General features: G+C 45.9%; 1 long non-coding RNA gene across 1 annotated transcript; it reads left to right on the plus strand.

Annotated features, from left to right (window-relative positions):
• The first annotated feature begins 3,269 nt into the window (after positions 1–3,269).
• On the plus strand, positions 3,270–9,643 carry LOC144097348 (uncharacterized). Its single transcript, XR_013306987.1, has 2 exons — positions 3,270–3,336; positions 9,273–9,643. It is a non-coding gene; the product is annotated as an uncharacterized LOC144097348 (long non-coding RNA).
• The last annotated feature ends 10,916 nt before the right edge of the window (positions 9,644–20,559 follow it).

Below are 20,559 nucleotides of genomic sequence, written 5' to 3' on the forward strand. Positions count from 1 at the left end.
CACAGAGTTTCACATTGAGGAGCTTTAGAGGTCAAACTTCTGTGTGAAGCCTGGCGGTCGCCATGTGACTTTGGGGCACAGTCACGTAGGCCACCAAGTTGCCCGTGACCAGGGTCAAGGTTATCCATTAATGACAATGACGTCAAGTGGATGACGTCATAACTGAGGTGGCATGATTCATGACGTCGCGGTGTTGAAGCGACTGCCGCTAGGGGAGAGCGGCATATATGCTCGACCACATTCTGCCTGCGGGCAGACGCCGTTTGCAATGGAGGATGAAGAGGAGCATCAGCTGTGCTCGCTCGCTGAACAGCTACGAATAACCGAAGAAATGAAGCGAAGAAGCTGTCAAGAGAAAGAACTCGTGGTCGCTGTGGGTGACTACGACAAAGATCCCAAACGCGACACGACGTTCATACCAGTAGTTGAAGAAAGGTTTGACCTGGAAATACATTCTGCACAACCGAAGAAAAGAACCCAGTGTGAAGCCAGCATAGACTTGGTGCTTTTGCTTCCAGCCGGTTAAACCAGGGCTTAACCACCAGCTAATTTTCGGACAAGTTTGAACGCCCCCTTAAGCGTCTCTGCCGACTTTTCTCTTCCCACCTTACACCCCTCCATATCCTCATCGTGTGTAGAACAGGAGACCAAACATAGCGTCTGGTTAACATATCTGCTCTTTGCTTTCCGCTGCCTCTCTCTCTCCCCTTACTTCGGCGTGGATTCTCTCATATTTCTTAGAGATCGCAGGGCATGTGCCAAGCAAGGAAACGTTATGCCATAGCATTCCACTGTAGACGCGAGCGCCTGATTTCAATCGCTCTTAGTGCAGTTAGATCAAGACTCATGTGTTTCACTCCACCCACTACCGAAAATTAGGCTTAGTTTGTGCTAACCCAAGGTGCTTTCAATTCTTTATCTTTTAATGTCTTAGCCCAGTTGAAAGGTAATCGCTGATTGCGCATCTCCTACCATGTATTTAAGTAACTGTTGTCGGCTAGAGAACCAGAGAGTCTAATTCCCGTTGTTGTTGTTGTTGTTGTTGTTGTTGTTATTGGCTTCGTGACATGGCACGTACGCCCATGTTTTGGTTCTTAACTCCTCGTATACCATCCTCGTCTTTCTTCACGTTTCTCTGGGTTCTCTGTTTCCTCCTCTTTATGTCCGGCGGCCGTTACGTGCCTGCGACTTAGGAGGGGAGTTTCGCCAACCTGCCTTTTTGTTATTCGGTTTCCTTGTGCCTACATATCCAACGAAAATCACAGGCTAATCTTCCGCAGGTAACAACTGGCGCTTCAGATAATAGCTCCTGGTATACCTAAAGAAAATTACACGCGCACCTGTCTCAAACTTCTTCGGCGCTCACCAATCTTCCAAAGCAGGCAAAGTGCTTTCATTTCGTTGTTTCTTTTTGTTTACGTCTTCCGTTCTTACCGTTCATTTTAATTTCGCCCAGGCATTATTTACCTCAAAAACTCTCTGTGCCCCCCAATTCTTGGCCAATTCCCCTATGTGGGCATGTGCCATAGTATGTGGACAACAACAACAACAACAACAACAACAACAACAAGTGCTTTCTCTGCGGGTGCGCGAGTGCCCTCGAGGCTAAGCTCAAGAAGACGAAGAAGGAGCAGCGGATGCCGTCAGCAGAGTCTAGGGGACCTTTCCGAATCACAAAACCGTGGAACCGGATCCGAAGGAGACACGCTTCGGAAGACTGCATGTCTGCAGCAAACCACGCGCTCCCGCAGCCATGCAGGGTCCTGGCCGACCCTGCAATGGCAACGAGGCGTTCAAATGCGGGCTCGATGTCTCTGCTACTCTGGAAGCACAGCTTCGGCCGCCAGAGTACTGAAGGAGAGAAAGCGGTGGAGCATCGCGCTACATCACCCCAGTGCACTCCGTCTACGTTGACATCGAGGCAGAGAACGAAACAACACGCAGTAGTGCCCCTGCGAATCAAGGGCAGCAGCGGAAGGCCGCTACGGCTGCAGACCTTGGGCCCGGTGACGAAGGTGAGGCGCTGTCTTTTCTACGCCCTGGAGTGGACGTCGCAGAAATGCGCCCTTTAACTTCTAATGTTTACTGCGCTACGATTTAATTCCGTTTCCACTCGTACGCCGCCAGCCAGCTACAGCTGAGCTCGATCTTGTTGAGCCCTTCACTAATGGCTCAGAAAGCTAACAGAGGCGCATGGCCGCCATTACAGCGCTTCACAGACTATGACCGTGCGTCATGGGCGTATGCAATAATTTAAAGGCCACAAATGCTCCAACAGCGCCCATTTAACACATTTCGCTTCTGGGATTTTTCGCTTCATAAACTTCGTCCTCTATACATATAAGACATTTTTAAGGCCCCACTGCATTACTTTGAGGGCGTATAAAGCTGAATCATCTGTGAATGAGTCCCTTAGCGTTATTTAGGTAGGAAAGTTATCTCGGCAAAAAACCAAATAATGTGAAAGTTTTGTTAGCTAGGCAGTCTTCTTTATTACCATTTTGCAACATTCGTCACGTGGTTTTCCTGATCTGAGTGGCATACATGAAGTGGTCTTAAATTACTTTCTGATCGTGTCTAGCGAACCCGCTATCTTTCAATAGTCAGCCCACCGAAGATGCAGTCTTGCCCAAGAAAATGTTAGACATTTCCTTAATTCGTCTTTTGAAATACCCTTTGTCTTACACATTCTCATGTGAAGTCATTTACGCTGTTATCACAGGTTGCAAAAACAATAGCAGCTGTTAGCCGGATGCATACATTCCGCATCACAAAAAGCAAGTGACACCTCGTAGGGTATATATTTTTATTCTAGGTGAGAGCGGCGCGAGGACCATGGCATAAACAAGGACATAGATACCCTCTTGGCTGTACTATAGTACAAGCAGGCCATGCTGCTAAATGCGCCTTTCAATTAAAACGTTTATTATGACTTTTTAATAAACGTTTATAAAATAATAAACATAACAAACGTTTATTAAAACGTTTATTATGGGGTGTGGAACCGGCGCGACGATGGAAGTGCCACTCACGCATTTTTTGCTGCTTGTGCAGGTTATCACCGATGTGGCTACGAAACAGCATACCACCCAGCTTAGCATGAACGAAATGTGCACGGCATCGACAGTCTACAGTAAAGCGTCCCAAGGCAATGACACTGAGCGCACGACGTGCGCGGCAGCTGATTTTGACCAGTGCAGTCTTCCGACCTACGAACATTGGGACCACGACGAAGAAAACCGCCTACAAAAAGAGGACATCCCCAGTGCTTTACCGGGGCGTGGAACCGGCGCGACGATGGAAGTGCCACTCACGCATTTTTTGCTGCTTGTGCAGGTTAGTGAAGTACCGTACTGCTCGCAGTTCACAGTGTTTTTACTGCCGGTTCCACCCCAAGCCCTCTACAAGTGTATTATATCTCACTCAAATCCTATGCGCCGTGCACGATTTAGATTCGTATTGTTGCGGCGTTTCTCTTTTTATTTTTTCTTGCTCAGGAGATGTTGAGCTAAATCCAGGGCCAAACTCAGAAGTTACGTTACAGATGATTATAGATGGCCAAAATGAAATTAAAACAAAACTTGAAATTATCGAGACCAATCAGATAGAACAAAGCTCAGTGTTACAAGCTCTAACCGACAGGATTAATTCTTTGGAATCACGGGTTGCTTCGATTGCCAAAGTTGAAACGGAAATGCAAGCATGTAAAACGTCCAGTGAAGCCAACCAAAAAACCTTGAAATTCTTGTTATCGAAAGTTGACGAGCTTGAAAACCGTAACAACCTAGTTTTTTGCGGCATAGAAGATAAGAACCCGCACGAAACTTGGTCCGATTCAGAAGACGCTTTGAAGAAAGTGTGCGAAACAAATCTCGGTTTTTCGCTCTCAACAGTGGAAAGGGTTCACAGGATTGGAAAATTCAAGCAGGGGAAAAAACGGCCGATTATAGCTCATTTTTCTTCGTTTAAGGAAAAAGAGAAGGTTATGCAAAACGCAAAAAGCTTCAAAGGCACAGGAATGAGCGTGTCAGAGGATTATTCGGAGACATTAAAAAGCAAAAGACGGCATCTTTGGGAATTCGCAAAAGGCAGAGCAGACAGCACTGATAAGGTCAAACTCAAGCTAGACATGCTGCTTATCAATGACACCAAATACATCTACGATGACGCCACTAACGAAGTTGCACCCTTTGAATGACCACATGACGGTACACTCGCGAGGCTTTCGTGTCTGGTGGTGAATTGTCGTAGCGTCAAAAATAAGATTGATGAATTCAGTAGCCTTCTCCATACTGTCAAGCCATCGGTAGTTATTGGAACTGAATCATGGTTGGCGAGCGATATCGGCGATGGTGAGGTATTTCCAGAATCGTATGCATGCTACCGGAAAGATCGCAATAGCCATGGAGGGGGTGTGTTCATCCTGGTCGACAAAAAAATTCTGTCATCCCAGATAAACACCGATTGCGGATCGTGTGAAGCAATATGGTGTCATTTGAGGCTCCATAATGGTAAAACCTTATCTATCTGTTCATTTTACCGGCCACCCGGAAGTGCATTTCATCCCCTTATAACACTGACTTCTTTGACTGAATTAATTACAACTCATTTTTTAGTTATTGGCGGTGACTTCAACTTGCCTAACGTCAACTGGCACCAGCAAGCTAGCATTCCAGCAACCGGGGGGCTCAATGAGGCTCTGGTAAATTTAATGAACCTATTTTCCTTAAACCAAAATGTTCTCAAACCAACTCGAGGGGAGCATATCTTAGACCTATTATTCACAAACGAACCTGAACTAGTTGAGTCAACAATAGTAGTGCCGGGAATTAGCGATCATGAGGCTGTCATATGTGAATTAAATTTAGAAATCGTGAAGGAATATTCTAAAAGTCGTCGTGTCTACAATTATGAAAGGGCCAACATAACGGAAATTAATCTAGCACTAGATAGTACTTATGTTGTGTTTGAAACTATCGCTGAAGCTAACGACGTTGCAGAGCTCTGGTCACGCTTTAAAAGAAAAGTTTTCGAGCTCCGTAACCGCTTTGTTCCTTCCTGGATATTAACTCCAAAAAGAAAGAGAAGCAAACCATGGTTCAATGTGTCATTAAAAAGGGTGTTAAAACGAAAGCAGAGAGCTTATAGAGCAGTAAGACAGAATCAATCTACTAATGGATTCTATAAGCTTAAATTACTAACAAATGAGGTAAAATCTGCACTGAAACAGGCGAAGAAAACGTACTTTGATTCATTTCATATTAAAATCAGCCAAAATCCTAAAGAACATTGCAAATATATAAAAAGAAACAAAAAGGATAACTTATCTATTCTACCTCTTCTGGAAGCTGGAACAGAAGTCAGTGATGCTGCAGATAAAGCTGAGTGTTTCAATGAATATGTTGCCTCAGTGTTTTCAAAGAAAGCGAAAACCACCAGCGGTTCAGCCTCGCCCGTCACGATTACAGCCTCATCCTCAGAAAATCCTTTCTTTAGCTTGAATGGCATCATGATGGTACTGGACAGGTCGAGCACTGCTAAGGCTCCCGGCCCGGATGGTTTACCAAATGCGCTTCTTCGGGGGTGCTCAAATTCAATAGTCCCATTCTTGAAAATAATATTTGAAAAATCACTGGCAGATAGTTCCCTTCCGGACGATTGGAAAGTCGCTTCAGTAGTTCCGATATACAAATCCGGCCCTCGAAATAAAGTGTCAAACTACCGTTCTATTTCACTTACCTCAGTTCCCTGCAAACTTATCGAACATATTCTGTATTCAAGTATTACAAAACATCTTGAAACCCATGGCTTGTTAAACGCCTACCAGCACGGTTTTAGAAAAGGATTGTCGTGCGTCACGCAGCTGACCGAATTCACCCATGGCATTGCCAAAGCCTTAGATGCCAGCACCACTGTCGACTGTATCTTTTTAGACTTTCGTAAAGCTTTTGACACCGTCCCACATGATTTGCTTATACAGAAATTGTACTCTTATAATATTGACTGTCGCATAATTGCCTGGGTAAGTGAATATCTACACGCGAGACGTCAATTTGTAATGGTGCATGGAGCTGAATCTGATGTTGTTGATGTAACATCAGGCGTCCCTCAGGGTTCCGTCTTGGGACCTCTTCTTTTCTTACTGTACATAAATGATATCACTGAAAATATAGCATCACACATGAGGATGTTTGCAGACGATTGTGTCCTGTATAAAATTATAACATGTAATGCTGACCGTGATGTCCTTCAAAACGACCTTGACACTGTTCATAAGTGGTGCGGAAAATGGAAAATGAATCTCAACTTGGACAAAACAGTGTGCATGGCGTTTTCGAGGAAACGCACAAAGCTCGTACCCACATATACTATAAATAATGCAAATCTGAAAATAGTTGATGAATTTAAGTATTTAGGTGTCTATTTCACGTCATCGTTCTGCTGGCATCGGCACGTTGGTTATATAGTTGCAAAGGCCTGCAAATCCTTAGGATTTCTCCGCCGAAACACTCGTTCCTTCCCCCAAGCTACCGAAGAACTCCTTTCCAAAACTTATGTGCGGTCAGTGTTGGAGTATGCTAGCACGGTGTGGGATCCTCCTACCATAGGTGACAAAGAAAAACTTGAGAAAGTTCAGTCCTTGGCGGCTCGATACGTACTTGGTAAGTCATGTAAACGCAACTTCAGTGCAACAATAGCAAAAAAGTCCTCGTTTGGGAATCTCTAGAACAGCGGAGAACTAAGCTGAGGCTCAAACTCTTCCATAACATATACTACTCCCACATTGGCATTCCACGCGAAACATACATCTTCAAACCACATTACGTATCCGCACGCCTTGACCATGATCAAAAAGTACGTGAATACAAGTGCAGGACGGCAGCATACAGCGACTCTTTTTTTCCAATGACCATTCGTCAATGGAACCGTTTGCCGGCCGTTGTTACTTCCATCTCATCAAATGAATCCTTTTATTCTGCTTTGAACAGTGTCACGTCATTTCTTAGCTAGACGGTGAGTCGTTATCTGTGCGCTGCTTCCTCGTTTCGTGCGTTCCACTGTGTGTAGCTGTGTCTTCCTGTCAATGCGCATTATACCTGCGTGAAATACACGTATGAAATTGCATGTCGACTGCATGTCTACTGCGTTGGTGCTTTCTCCTAAAATACACGTTTATTGGGTGAACAACACAGTTGACTTTCTTGTACCCCAAATTCTGTACATAGATGCACATTGCGTCAATGTTGTTATTCTTTGCTTACTTTGCGAATGCTTCAGATACTGTTTTTCTTTTTTTGTATTTACCTGCATTCATGTGCTGTGTTACTGTATCAACCCCCCCAATGTAATGCCAAATGGCGCTGTGGGTAAAAGATAAATAATAAAAATAAATAACCATCATATTACTGCCAGTGCACTTCGCCGTTCATACTTCAGTACGAGAAGTGCATGCAAATAGTGATGCACTTCTACGACAGAGTACGCTGCCGAGTTCATTTCGGATGTAGTATCGTGCAGTTTCTTGACAGCAGAAAACAACGCAAACATGCATAAATTACTGGTAAACGCTTGCGCCTTCACTAGCGAGAAAGATATGTTCACTGGTTTTCATCTCTCGCTCGGAGAGGCAGGTAGGAGATGCTGGCGTCGTCGCATCACCGCGTATCTGCCTGCAAGACGTTTTCTCACTTTTAAGGGCGTTTCGGAGTGAACCGTTTTGCACGGGAGCCGGTCTATTTTCGCCGCTGTCAAGAAACCATAAACACAACGATTCGTAGAAGGTGCTGGAAGTGCATTAAGCCTGGTGGGTAGTGTACAGAGAGAGTGATTTCTCTCGGCACGCATAGTAAAGTCGTTATTTCTCCTTTGAATGATAGGCATTGCGATTTCGCCTCATAATGAATGAACGGCATGATGTGATATGGGTAATTGCCGAAGTCCTCGAGTATAGCGCAGTGGCAGCGTGCATCGTTTGGAAACTGTGAGACACAAACGATAGAATATCAAACAAGTGGTGCGTTTATCTGTATTCCCAATAAGTGTGTTATTTATGCGCGTCTTTGTTTCTCTTGTGTATTCCATACATCGCCCACCGTTTGTTACTGGTGCTATTTTTGTATCTATCTTTGTGCGTCTTTATTGTGTACATTGCTCACCGTTTATTGTTCTTTAGAGGTGGTATCTATATTTATGAGCTTCTTTTGTTATAGTGTTTCCTCTGTTAACGTCACACTGCTCCTCTGGATCGGGTGCCTGGGCCAAGTCAACAGCTTTTGGAAGGGTAACCGCCAACGATTGTGAATATATATGTATAAGTTTGGAAAAAATAAGTTACAGTGAATTTAACTGCCGACACCACCAACGTAAGGCTAATCCACCTGGCGTTTGAGCCACCACAAACACAACATTGGCAAAGCGCGTGATGTAGTTTACAGGCCGGCGATCATTTGGACGTATACGGTAACAAGGTTGCAAAACAACATGCATTAATTAATGGCGAGAGGGTGAAAATACAGAAATTCAATGCCACAATAGCTAAATTATATAGGCGATTAGAAATTAAGTTATAGGTTTAGGAAACCACTGCTAACGACAGCGTAAATCCTCACTTCCGCATACACTTGGGCGTTTCTGATGATATGAATAGCATGACCAACATGAGCTCGGACCGTAAAACAGCGGCTGCATGGTTGGGCACTATATCCTTGTGGTATTGCAAGCAACATATGCTTGTGAATGCGCTCCTCGAAACAAAGCGTTTGTTTAATAACGAACGACATATTGCCATTTTAATATTGTGTTTAGGTGTACAGACCACTTCAAGATGCACCGCCTTTGCCAGAAGTACCTAGGCAATGGGGTTTGCTTCGCCAGAGTACACATAATGGAGCCCCTGCGACCCTGTACAATAAAAGTGATGAAGCGTGACTACAAGGGTTCTTCTTACCTTACACGGATGTAAAGCTTAAGAGATGTCATAAGTACTCCCCTTCATAGCTAAAAACCAAATCCCATTGCTTTTCGGAAAGACTGTACATACACGTATTTTTTTCTGGGTTCCTCGAGTACAGCTCAACTAACAGCATCTATCAATTGTAGCCCTTAGAACATGGCGGTGCTACAAGTGCGCACAGCAGTATTGGCCCATAGGTGTGGTTTCATTGCGTTTTGTGCCGGGAATGGAGCGTGGAGTTTAATTCACTTCACGAAGTGACGTGCATTCTCATCCAATGGTGCAATTAACACTGTCACGACCTGCCACTTTTGCGCAGGTTGCCATGTCCAAGCCGTCCGATCTTTGCATGAGCACCGAAGCTGTGCGTACTTCCGTCGCCTTTTTCAGCGACCTGTCCTTCATCGTTGCCGTGATGGCCGTCGTGTGTATCCTGCAGGCCTGGACACCGCGTACGGATCCCTTTTGGAACAAATTGTGTCACACTTCACGGGCGACTGGCAAATATGCACCCCGGGCTGTCTATGCACTGGAGGTCGGAGTGAACGGTTGTTTGGCCTGGAACGTCTGAGAGTTCCAACGACAGCCAGCCTCCAAGCCTCGTTAAGAGTCGCCTCGGCAACGGATGGCTCAAACAAGGCTTGCTTGATCTGTTTGATGGTTGGGGATTGCAGTGTCTCACTGCATCGTTCGTGGCCCCTACTTATCTCTACACTTTTTTAGTAATGACATACTTTTCATTAAAGCTATACGTAACGTTACATTTGACGGCGCGGGAGAAAGCTTCTTCCATTATTTAGTCGTGGCACAGTCATAACATTATAACGGACGTGTTGCAAACCAGTAGAGTATGGGACTAAGCTAGCTGATGTCGAATTAAGTCTTGCACACGTTTTGCGCGCTAAGTTTGTCGTCTGTTCTTAACTTGTTTCTGTGGTCAAGGCGTTTTTACGCTTTACATACGGCCTCACAATCCACTTTCAGCAGGATACGCACTTAGGATTCTCGAGCTAATTTTAGGAACACAGTTTTGGCTACTCGGTAAACGTAACGCTTCCTTATAGCTTTAGATCTGGTATACTGTTAAACTTTATTCTGAGAACCTCTGGCGACGCACATAACTAGTTGCACACGCGAAAAGAGGCGACAGGCCATATCTCCATTTCCTATGCGTCAACTTCCTAAAGAGAGATCCCGAAAGAGGTAGTCCAAAAGATGACTGCTGAGCCTGATTAGCCGTACGCCGCATGGACGGTTGGATCTGACTTCCTCTGAGCATGGCCACAAGGCGCGGTCCTGTCGTCGTTCTTTTTCAACGAGACCCTCATTGCTCTGGACGATAAGCTCAGAGAAATTTCCCACCAGAACATCTCGGTACGCGGTTGATATTGCCCTCTGGACTGCCAGAGGAAATTATGGGAAAATTGAGGAGACACTTCAAACCACTACAGATGTCGTCCATTCTCATGCAAGGAGCATAGGCTTAACCTATTCCCCGAGTAAACCGAAATTTTTGGTCTTTAGTGATAAACCCCTAGAGTCGAACCTCCCTCAGGTGATAATCACCCTCAATGATGCCCAGATACTGTCACTCTAACAGAACTATTATTGTCTCCATTCCGCAGTGGCTTTTTCTAAAAAATGAAGGGGACACGAATGAAACCAGAGACACCTGTCTCAGAGCGCAGAAGTGCTCCTGTAGAGAATGTAAGACCGAAAGGTAAGTGCTGTCTCTACAGATTCCTTAAAACTTCTTACTTTTACTGGAAAAGCCACCGCTGGTCACTGTGCTATGGAGCTTGGCATTACCGCGTTGCTTTCAACAGAAAGACTTCTTTCTCTGGCCAGAAACTGCAGTTCTGAGCCTTGAATTAAGCGAAGGATAAGGATTGCATGCAGAGTTAATAGATGACATTCTCTACAGATACCAGGCAACCTAACCCATGAGAATTTTCATATCCTAAAGAAGCGTGCACATCTGATTATAATCTTAGCTTAAGGCCGTGAATGAGAGCATATTTACATGTCACCGGCGCGCGTGTTTTCATTGCGGATCTGTCTCATGACTGGGGCACCATGTTTGTCCCTGTTGATGGTGCTCCCTTACAAAAATTTCTTTAGACAGTCCATAGCTCGTCTATAGACTTTAGTCTATGAAGTCCATAGATTTTCTATAGACAAATCCTATAGACTAGTCTACAGACAATCTATAGATTTATGACCATACACATTCACTAGACTTGTCTATAGACAAATGCCTACTGAAAGTGGACATATCTATAGACAGTATACAGACACATGTCTATAGATAGTCTAGACGATCTAAAGACTTATGGCCTTACACTTCCTATCGATTTCTCTCTATAGACTATCTATAGACAAATGTCTACTGATGATAGACAGATGTCTATAGACAGTCTACAGACGATCTACAGACTTGTGGTCATACATTTCCTGTAGATTTCTTTCTACAGGCAGTCTATAGACAAAAGTCTACTGGTCCAGTAGACATAGGTCTACAGACTGTCTACCAACATTCAGTAGGTATGTGGCCTGGCAATGCTGGAGAACTTTGTCCATAGACAGTCTATAGACCTCTGTCTACTAAAACTTTGGTAGACCATTGCCTATAGAATGTCTATAACAGTCTAAAACCGTTGAAAAAGCTCACCACATGGTCTTCACAAATGACACGATGATCAATATCCTTACAAATTTAGTTTATTCTCAAACTATCCAGGCTGGGAATATGCAATACGTTGTTAGAGACGAGGGGTCCTTGAGTGAGCTGACTCTTTCAGCGCCGCAGGTCCCTTCTCCGAATGACGTTGTCGGACTTGGTTATGAAGGAAACTGTACAGGGGTTTATTTTACATTATTTACAAGATTTTGGAACCCATTGGAGGGTGATGGGGGAAGGTCGGAGGATCTGAGAAGATCTGAGGATGATCGAGGATTCTTTCTCACGGCACTCGTCGTCTGGTTTAAAAAGGGTCCGGTCCCTAGGATTCCCCAGGTTCGAGGCGGTCTTCGCCAGATTGGGCGTGGCCTAACTTGCGTTGTCGTACACACACACACACACCACTTCACATAGGGACACGCCCCCGTCACATGCCTCGCCGGAGAAAGAGGGTGCCGCTGGACAAGCGCCCCCACCAGAGAGAGCGGTGTCTTCGCCTCCGAACGACAGTTCTCACGCTCTAGCCGGACACGTCTTCCGGGAAGTCCGAATGGGCGAGGCGCCGGCGAGCAGGCATAGTTGAAGGGGTGAGTCACCCCTGCTCGGTTCTGGCGGTCGCTAACTGCCTCCGTGCCGCACGGTCGATCTTCCGGGAACAATGTTGTTTTCAAACGGCAGTGGAATCCTCCGTCTCGAATCCAATAAACCACGTGAGGACCGGCCGTGGGAAACAAGATGCCTATCGCCGTGCAGGGACCCCGGCTGCAGGTGTCCTGGCCGAATACGCAGCTGAATCAGACCACCGGCTGTCGCCAGAAACCTTACAGCTCCTCCGCGGCCCGAAAAATCTCGAATGTCCAGCGTTGACGACCGCTGGGCAGGAAGAGATGAGATGGCGTCCGTGTTGGTCCCCTGGATTGCAATATCATCGCCCCCAAGGCAGAACCCAAAGCACCACCAACAAAGGAAAGCGCAGGTGGGACGTTCCAAACAGCAAAGCACTGCCCCACCCGCAAGCGCTCGGACTTCGCCAAAGAATCACCAGGCTTCTTCCATTGACAACAATACACTTTTAAAAAAATTGTGTTCAAATTGGGGTTAATGTTGTGCCGACTGAGCGCGAAACATCTCCTTTTGAAACTGCCACAGCCGGATTACTCGGGACAAAGTAAAAAAAAACACTCACACAGGAGGAGATTCCTCTTAGTTCTCCCGCTTACATCAGTCTGATCAAGCCATCAGCATTTCCGTGCAGTTTCCCCTTCTTATAACGCACCGAGAAATTGTACTGTTGGAGAGCCAGACTCCATCTGAGCAAGCGACCATTTTTGGGGGACATCTGTCGCAGCCACGTTAAAGGACAATGGTCAGTCTCAAATACAAACTTTGCTCCGTACAGGTAACACGACAACTTCTGCGCTGCCCAAACTAAACACGCGCACTCTTTTTCGGAAGCGCTGTACGCTTCCTCTCTACTGGTCAGTTTGCGGCTGATGTACAGAACTGGGTGTTCTTCATGGTCGTAGCCAACTTGGCTTAAGACAGCACCCAGCCCTCTATCACTGGCATCACACTGGACTATGAACTCTTTCCCATAGTCAGGGGTCCTGAGCAAGGGTCGGGACACGAGTGCTTCCTTCAGGCTTTTGAAGGCGTTTTCTTTTTGGTTATCCCAACTTACGTTAGTAGGTGCTCCCTTTCGCAAGGCGTCAGTTAAGGGACTAGCCCGCTGTGAGTAGTTAGGAATATATCGCTGGTAGTACCCAACTAATCCCAAAAATGAGCGAATGGCCGTTTTCGTCCGTGGTTGCGGAAATGCTGCGATCGGGGCAATCTTTAACTCGGATGGGCTCCTAGTTCCCTGGCCTACAACGTGGCCCAAGTACGTCACCTGTGCGCAACCAAATCTACACTTTTCTGCCTTCAGTGTCAGTCCAGCCTGTCGTAAACTGGAAAACACGGTCTATAGGTGTTCTAGATGCTCTTGCCAGGTTTCCGAAAAAATTGCCACATGGTCTAAATAAGGGAGTGCAAAGCACTGCATGTCCTTCAGTACGATGTCCATGAGTTTCGAGAAGCTGTAGGGGGCATTCTTCAACCCAAAACTAGGCATTAAGGGTTGAAAGGTGCCCGCTGGGGAGATGAAAGCGGCATACCTGCTCGCGCTTTCTGAGAGGGGAACTTGCCAATATCCGCGTACGAGATCGAGGGTGGAAATGAATTTCGCGCCGCTCACCCTTTCTATCCTTTCCTCTATGTTGGGAATCGGGTATAGCTGATCCCTGGTAATTGCATTAAGCTTTCCATAATCCACGCAGGGACGAGGATCTTTCCCTGGGGCCTCAACAAGAATTAGCGGTGAGGTATAGTCACTTTACGCTGGCTCTACGACCCCTATCTCCAACATGCGCTGAATTTCCGCGTCCATTATTTCTTTTTGCCGCGGTGATACCCTGTAGGGTTTCGACCGTACCGGCTCATCAGAGGTGAGCTCGATTTCGTGTGTCAGGAGGTGTGTCTTTCCCGGGCGACTGCTAAATAGGTCAGCGAATTCGCTCAACAACTGCTTTAGCGTGTCGACCTGTGTCCCGCTTAGGAAATCTGCATTCACGGAGTGAGCCAGAATGTTTTCCACGTTGTCACTAGCGTCCGCACCTCCCTTCCAACCCTGACTCTCGCTGTCCAGCTCTTCTGGTTCATTTAGAGTCAGATTGACGATCCCGCTGCGTTCCACGAACGGCTTCATCAGATTGCAATGATAGATTCTCACCTGCTTTCCCCTGCCTGGAACCCTTAGCGCGTAATTCGTCTCCGAAAGTTTTTTCAACACTTCTACTGGACCATCCCAGTGAACTTCCAGCTTGTTTTTTCTCGATGGCCGGATGATCATCACGCGATCGCCCGCGGTGAAACCTCGAAGGCGAGCGTTTCTGTCATAATAGACCTTGGCGGCCTCCTGGGCAGCTTTCATATTTCGATTTACTAATTCCCTCGTGTTGTTAAGGCGGTCCAGTAGCTTAAGCACGTACTCAACCACTGTCTGGTTTTCTCCTGTCCCTTCCCACATTTCTCTCAGCATTCGGAGGGGAGAGCGGAGGGCTCTTCCGTACACGAGTTCTGCTGGCGTAAACCCCGTAGCTTCGTGGGGGACTGTTCGTAAAGCGAAAAGTGTGGCCGGCAGACAATCCTCCCAGTCTGCTTTATGCTCATAACAAAGAGCGCGTAGCACCCGCTTCAGCACCGAATGCCATTTCTCTACACTGTTGGACTGCGGATGATACATCGAGCTGTGCAACAGTTTTATTCCGCATCTTTCTAGGAATGTGGTCGTCAAGGCGCTTGTAAAGACCGTCGCCTAATCGGCTTGGATTTCGGCCGGAAATCCTATTCTCGCGAACACTAACAAAAGGGCATCAACTATTTCTGTGGAGCTCAAGTCCTTCAACGGAATTGCTTCGGGAAATTTTGTGGCAGGACATAGCATAGTAAGCAAGTACTTATAGCCTGATTTCGTGTTAGGCAAAGGGCCTACTGTGTCTATTACAAGCCGGCGGAAAGGTTCCGAGATCAATGGAACAATTTTCAGTGGAGCCTTCCATGTCTCTCCCGGCTTGCCCACGCGCTGGCACGCATCGCATGATTTTACGTAGCGTTCTGCATCTTTGAAACAACCCGGCCAATAATATTCCATTAATAGGCACTCCTTTGTTTTATTGATTCCCAGATGTCCTGCCCAGCCATTTCCGTGGCAGAGACTCAGAATGTCCGCTCTGTATTTTTCGGGCACGACCAGCTGATCAAATGTTTTGCCTTTTCTGTCCTGGTAGTGTCGGTATAGTAAGCCTCCCCTCTCATGCATCGTTATGTTGCGTCTCGCGATGCCCTCTTTAGCTGTAAGGTGCAGTCTTTCCAAAGAGGGATCCTGCTTCTGTTCTTTTGTTAGGGACTCCCTGTTCACCTGCAGAAGGCGATCAAAACTAAGCGATGTTGGAGCTAAAACGGATCCTTCAGCGTTTTCTGATTTCTCTACCGACTTAGTGGTTGAAGTCCCTCGTCGCTCATTTGCTCGGTCAGCTGTCTGGCTTTCATTCCTCGTTGGTTCACTTCTCTCCTCATTTGATTGCAACGATATGCTGGCTGGTGCGTCTCTGGCTACCTGAGGTTCGGGAATCTGACTTAGTTGAGATGCGAGCTGACGAGTTTTCGATCTTGTCAAAGCTTGTATCACCCCGCTTCCGAGTTTCTGGCCTCTCTCGCGTAGCATTTGGTCTGATCGATTCGAGAAGAGGTAAGGATATTGAAGTGGCACGGCCTTCGAAAGTGTGTTGTGTTGTGTTGGGTTTTATGGCACATAGGCAGCTAAGGCCATCATGCGCCAAGCACAAGGTATAGAATTGCTTTTCTACAGAATGTTTTGGAGTATAAAAAAGAGGCGATGGTGCAGATGACTTAAAAAGATTGTACTGCCTAGTAATAAAAGGGAAGAAATTTGGAAATGGCTAATGGTAAAAGCCTTAAAGATGGTCAGGCAGCCTAAGCGACTTTCCTTGGCTAGCAAGGATCCTGAGGCTCCCAACCAATCAAATAAACAGCCTCAGCCCACTTCTCAAGAATGAGAAAGTGGCTGAGGTGTATCATGTATAAAGGCGATCCAGTAAAAAAAATTACAGCTTTTCAAGTACGCCTGCTGCTTTTAAAAAGCTAAAAATGGAAGGTATGTTAACAATGGCATTATCAGCTAAAAGCAATGTAGGGTGGAAAGAAATGCATTCATGATAAAATTGAGTGAAGTACTTTTTTCTTAGTTTTTCTAGTTTTATACATGAGAATAAAATGTGGTTAATTGTAAGTTCATCTCCGCATTCTTCGCAAACAGGTTTATCTTGTTTTGTTAGCAGGAAGTTGTGCGTAAGGTGCGTGTGGCCTATTCTGAGACGGCATAAAATCACTTCTTTAAAACGTTCTTGGTGCACACATGACTTAAATTCACCTAAAATCGGCTTTATTAAGTGTAGTTTATTATTCAATTCGCTGTTCCAAGCCGATTGCCATTTTTTCCTTAACTTCCTTTGTACTAATTTCATGCAGTCATTCAAGGGTATATTTACTTTTTTTTATTTCCTTGCCACGAGCTTGAGCAGCACAGAAATCTGCTCGCTCATTGCCTTTTATGCCGACATGACTCGGGACCCAGCAGAGTTTAATGTTTTGTCTTCTAGCTGTGGCTGTTACTATGTTGTGTATAATGTCACCAAGTATAGGAGTGATTGCGTTTCTTGAGTGGAGGGCTGTAAGTATACTTAAAGAGTCTGTGTAAATAATAGCGTTTTCGAGGTTCTCACTGAGTATTTTTTCTACGGTCACGTATACTGCATGCGTAACATTCTGCAGTGAAGATGGATGCGCACTGTGGAAGTCGTATTGTTGTCTCCAAATTCCCTCGCACCACTGCACTTCCTACATAAGTATCCGTTTTCGAACCGTCAGTATAAAAGGCTGTGAAACCATTGTATTTTTCCTCAAGTGCCAGAAATTCTTGTACTATTTGGAGTTGTGGAGTTTGCTTTTTGCGGAAATGTGTGAGAGTGAAATCGCACAATGTAGGAAAATCATACCATGGAGGCAGTGGACCTCGTCTTTGCGCAATGCTGGGTAATGTGTTCAGTATGCCGAGATTCTGGCAGATCTCTTCAAAGCGCAAGAGCAGTGGCCTGGTGGTTTGCGGTTTGTTGTTAAAGATTGTTCTGGATGGACACTTTGTAACTATTTCATAACAGATGTGTTTTGGAAGGGAACGGATTTTTAGGACGTATGAGCATGTAAGCATGCTTCTTCTATCTGTAAGTGATGGTTCGTTTGTTTCGACATAAAGACTGTTTATGGGTGACGTCCTGTAAGCGCCAGTGGAAAGACGTAACCCCAAATTATGCACTGGATCTAGTCGTTGCAAGTAGGATGGCCTTGCAGAACCATACACCAGGCAGCCATAGTCTAAGCAGGACCGTACCACAGAGCGATAGATGTGTAGAAGGCTTGCCCTGTCAGAACCCCAGTGTTTGTGTGAGAGCACTTTGAGTATACTCAGCGATCGAGAAGCTTTCTTTTTCAAGGCATTTATGTGAGGTAGAAAAGTTAGTTTTCGGTCAAATGTTATGCCTAAGAATTTGTGTTCAGTTTTTAAAGGTAACTGGCTTTCGTTTAGGTATAATGTGGGGTCTGTCTGTAGACCCCGTTTCAGTGAAAAAAGTAAGGCCACTGTTTTCTGTGGAGAGAACTGGAAACCATTCCTGTCTGGCCATGTTGCCAGTTTATTTATTGTTAGCTGTATTTGTCTTTCGCAAGTGGATATGTTTGAGGATGCACATGCTATCTGAAGATCGTCAACATAAACAGAATACATAATGGACCTTGGGATTACTTTCCTAATAGAATTAATTTTTACGACAAAGAGAGTTGTACTTAAAATACAGCCTTGGGGTACCCCATTTTCCTGAATAAAATTCTTTGAAAAGGTCGAGCCTAGGCGCACATGGAATGAGCGATTGGATAAAAAGTCTTTTATGCAATTTAACATCCTGCCGCGGACGCCAAGCTCGGCAAGGTCTTGCAGAGTCCCAAACCTCCAGGTTGTGTCGTATGCCTTTTCTAAGTCAAAAAAGACTGCAAGACATTGTTGTCTGTGTATAAACGCATCTCTGACAGTATTTTCAAGGCGGACTAGGTGATCTGTGGTGCAGCATTCTTTTTTAAAACCACATTGATGGCTGTCGAGAAGTTCACGGGATTGAAGGACAAAAGTTAATCTTATGTTTAGGACACTTTCAAAGGACTTGGCGAGGCAACTGGTAAGGGCTATGGGTCTATAACTGTTCGGAGCGGTTGGTGGCCAGCCTTCGAAACTGCGGCCTCAGTGATTAGCTCTCCAAACGGTCCACAAATTATCACTCTAGCTATGGGAAGGCATACACTGTGTTCTTCTACTGCCTGTTTTATCCACGAGGCTTCTCCCGTAAAATCGTCCACTGACACGTAAGACGGGTGGACAACGTCCATCGTCGCGGCGCTATCACGAAGCACCCTGCACGGTTTCCCGTTAACGTGCAGCTCGTGCAGGTATGGCTTAAGGAGCTCTAGATTCTCGTCGTTATCCTCGACGCACGAGAACACCAAACGTTGCTTTGTACACTTGGCTGCAAAGTGCCCGACACCATTGCAGTTGTAGCAACGAAATGGCCTACTAGCCTCAAACTCTTTTTTCGCGGCTTTGTCTGCTCCCTGTCTTTTCGCCTGTTCTTCACGCTTTTCTGGCGCTACCTTCGTTGCCTCTGATTGCTCCGAACTTCTAGCACTTCGCGTCTTTCTGCTAGGCCCTTTATCTCGCATCGCGTTTCGAGCGTGTGACGCAACCTCTTCAGTGCAAAACCTTCTGCGCGAAACGTACTCCTCTGCTAGCTCAGCGGCCCTTTCAAATGTGTCGACTTTTTCCCTGTCTTGAACCCACAGTTTCACCACTTGGGGAATGCTTCGGTAAAATTGCTCAAGGCAAAAACACTAAATGATTTTGTCTCGGCTTTCATAAACCTCGGCTCCTTTTAGCCACTCTAGCAGATTCGTCTTTAGTCCATACACGAAATCCGGATAGCCCTCGCTATCGTTTTTCATTGCATTCCTGAAGCGCTGTCGGAAAGCTTCGGCTGACAGCCGGTACCTTTTTAGCAGGCTGGCTTTGACTTTTTCGTAGTCAGCTGCGTCTTGTGTGCTAAGTCTCGCTATGACTTCAGCTACTTCACATGGCAAGAGTGTCAGAAGCCGTTGCGGCCATGTACTGCGAGCAAAGTTCTCCCTTTCGCAAGTTCTCTCAAAGTTTCCCAGGTACAATCCTATGTCCCTTCCACTTTCATAGGGCTGCATGAATCTGTTCATTCTATATGATTGTACATCGCTTGCTCTTTCAGGAGACCCGGCTCTCGAACTGTCGCCTTTTTTCAGATTTTCGCTTTCAAGCTGCAATCGCTTTAGATTTCTTTCTTCTTTTTCAGCTTCCCACTTTTGCCGTTCTTTCTCTTTTTCCCATTCCGCTTCCCTTTTTCTTTTTTCTTCCTGTACCAAATTCCACGTATCTACCAGCTGATCGTCATCTACGTGCTTTTCAATTGTCCTGCATATTTCAAGTTTTGTAATTTTTCCCTGTACTTCTATTGACAGTTCCTCGCATAACAACAGCAAGTCCGACTTTGACAATTTCATAAGGTCCATGACAATGCTTTCGCCGCTTTGGCAATGCTATCTTCAAAATGTCGTGAGATTACCCTTTCTCAATTGACATACACTTCCCAGTGATTCTAGATTATTCTCTCAAAATCTAAAGCCTGGCGAATCCTATAGCAAAATGCCGAAACGCTTACCGGTTGAGAAATCACGATGTCGCACGGTCCATCCCAGCTGCTGCCAACCAGTTTAAGTTAGAGACGAGGGGTCCTTGAGTGCGCTGACTCTTTCAGCGCCGCAGGTCCCTTCTCCGAATGACGTTGTCGGATTTGGTTATGAAGAAAACTGTACAGGGGGTTTATTTTACATTATTTACAAGATTTTGGAACCCATTGGAGGGTGATGGGGGAAGGTCGGAGGATCTGAGAAGATCTGAGGATGATCGAGGATTCTTTCTCACGGCACTCGTCGTCCGGTTTAAAAAGGGTCCGGTCCCTAGGATTCCCCAGGTTCGAGGCGGTCTTCGCCAGATTGGGCGTGGCCTAACTTGCGTTGTACACACACACACACACCACTTCACATAGGGACACGCCCCTGTCACATGCCTCACCGGAGAAAGAGGGTGCCGCTGGACAAGCGCCCCCACCAGAGAGAGCGGTGTCTTCGCGTCCGAACGACAGTTCTCACGCTCCAGCCGGACACGTCTTCCGGGAAGTCC

Source organism: Amblyomma americanum, chromosome 7 (assembly GCF_052857255.1).
Source record: "Amblyomma americanum isolate KBUSLIRL-KWMA chromosome 7, ASM5285725v1, whole genome shotgun sequence".
Classification (NCBI taxonomy): domain Eukaryota; kingdom Metazoa; phylum Arthropoda; class Arachnida; order Ixodida; family Ixodidae; genus Amblyomma; species Amblyomma americanum.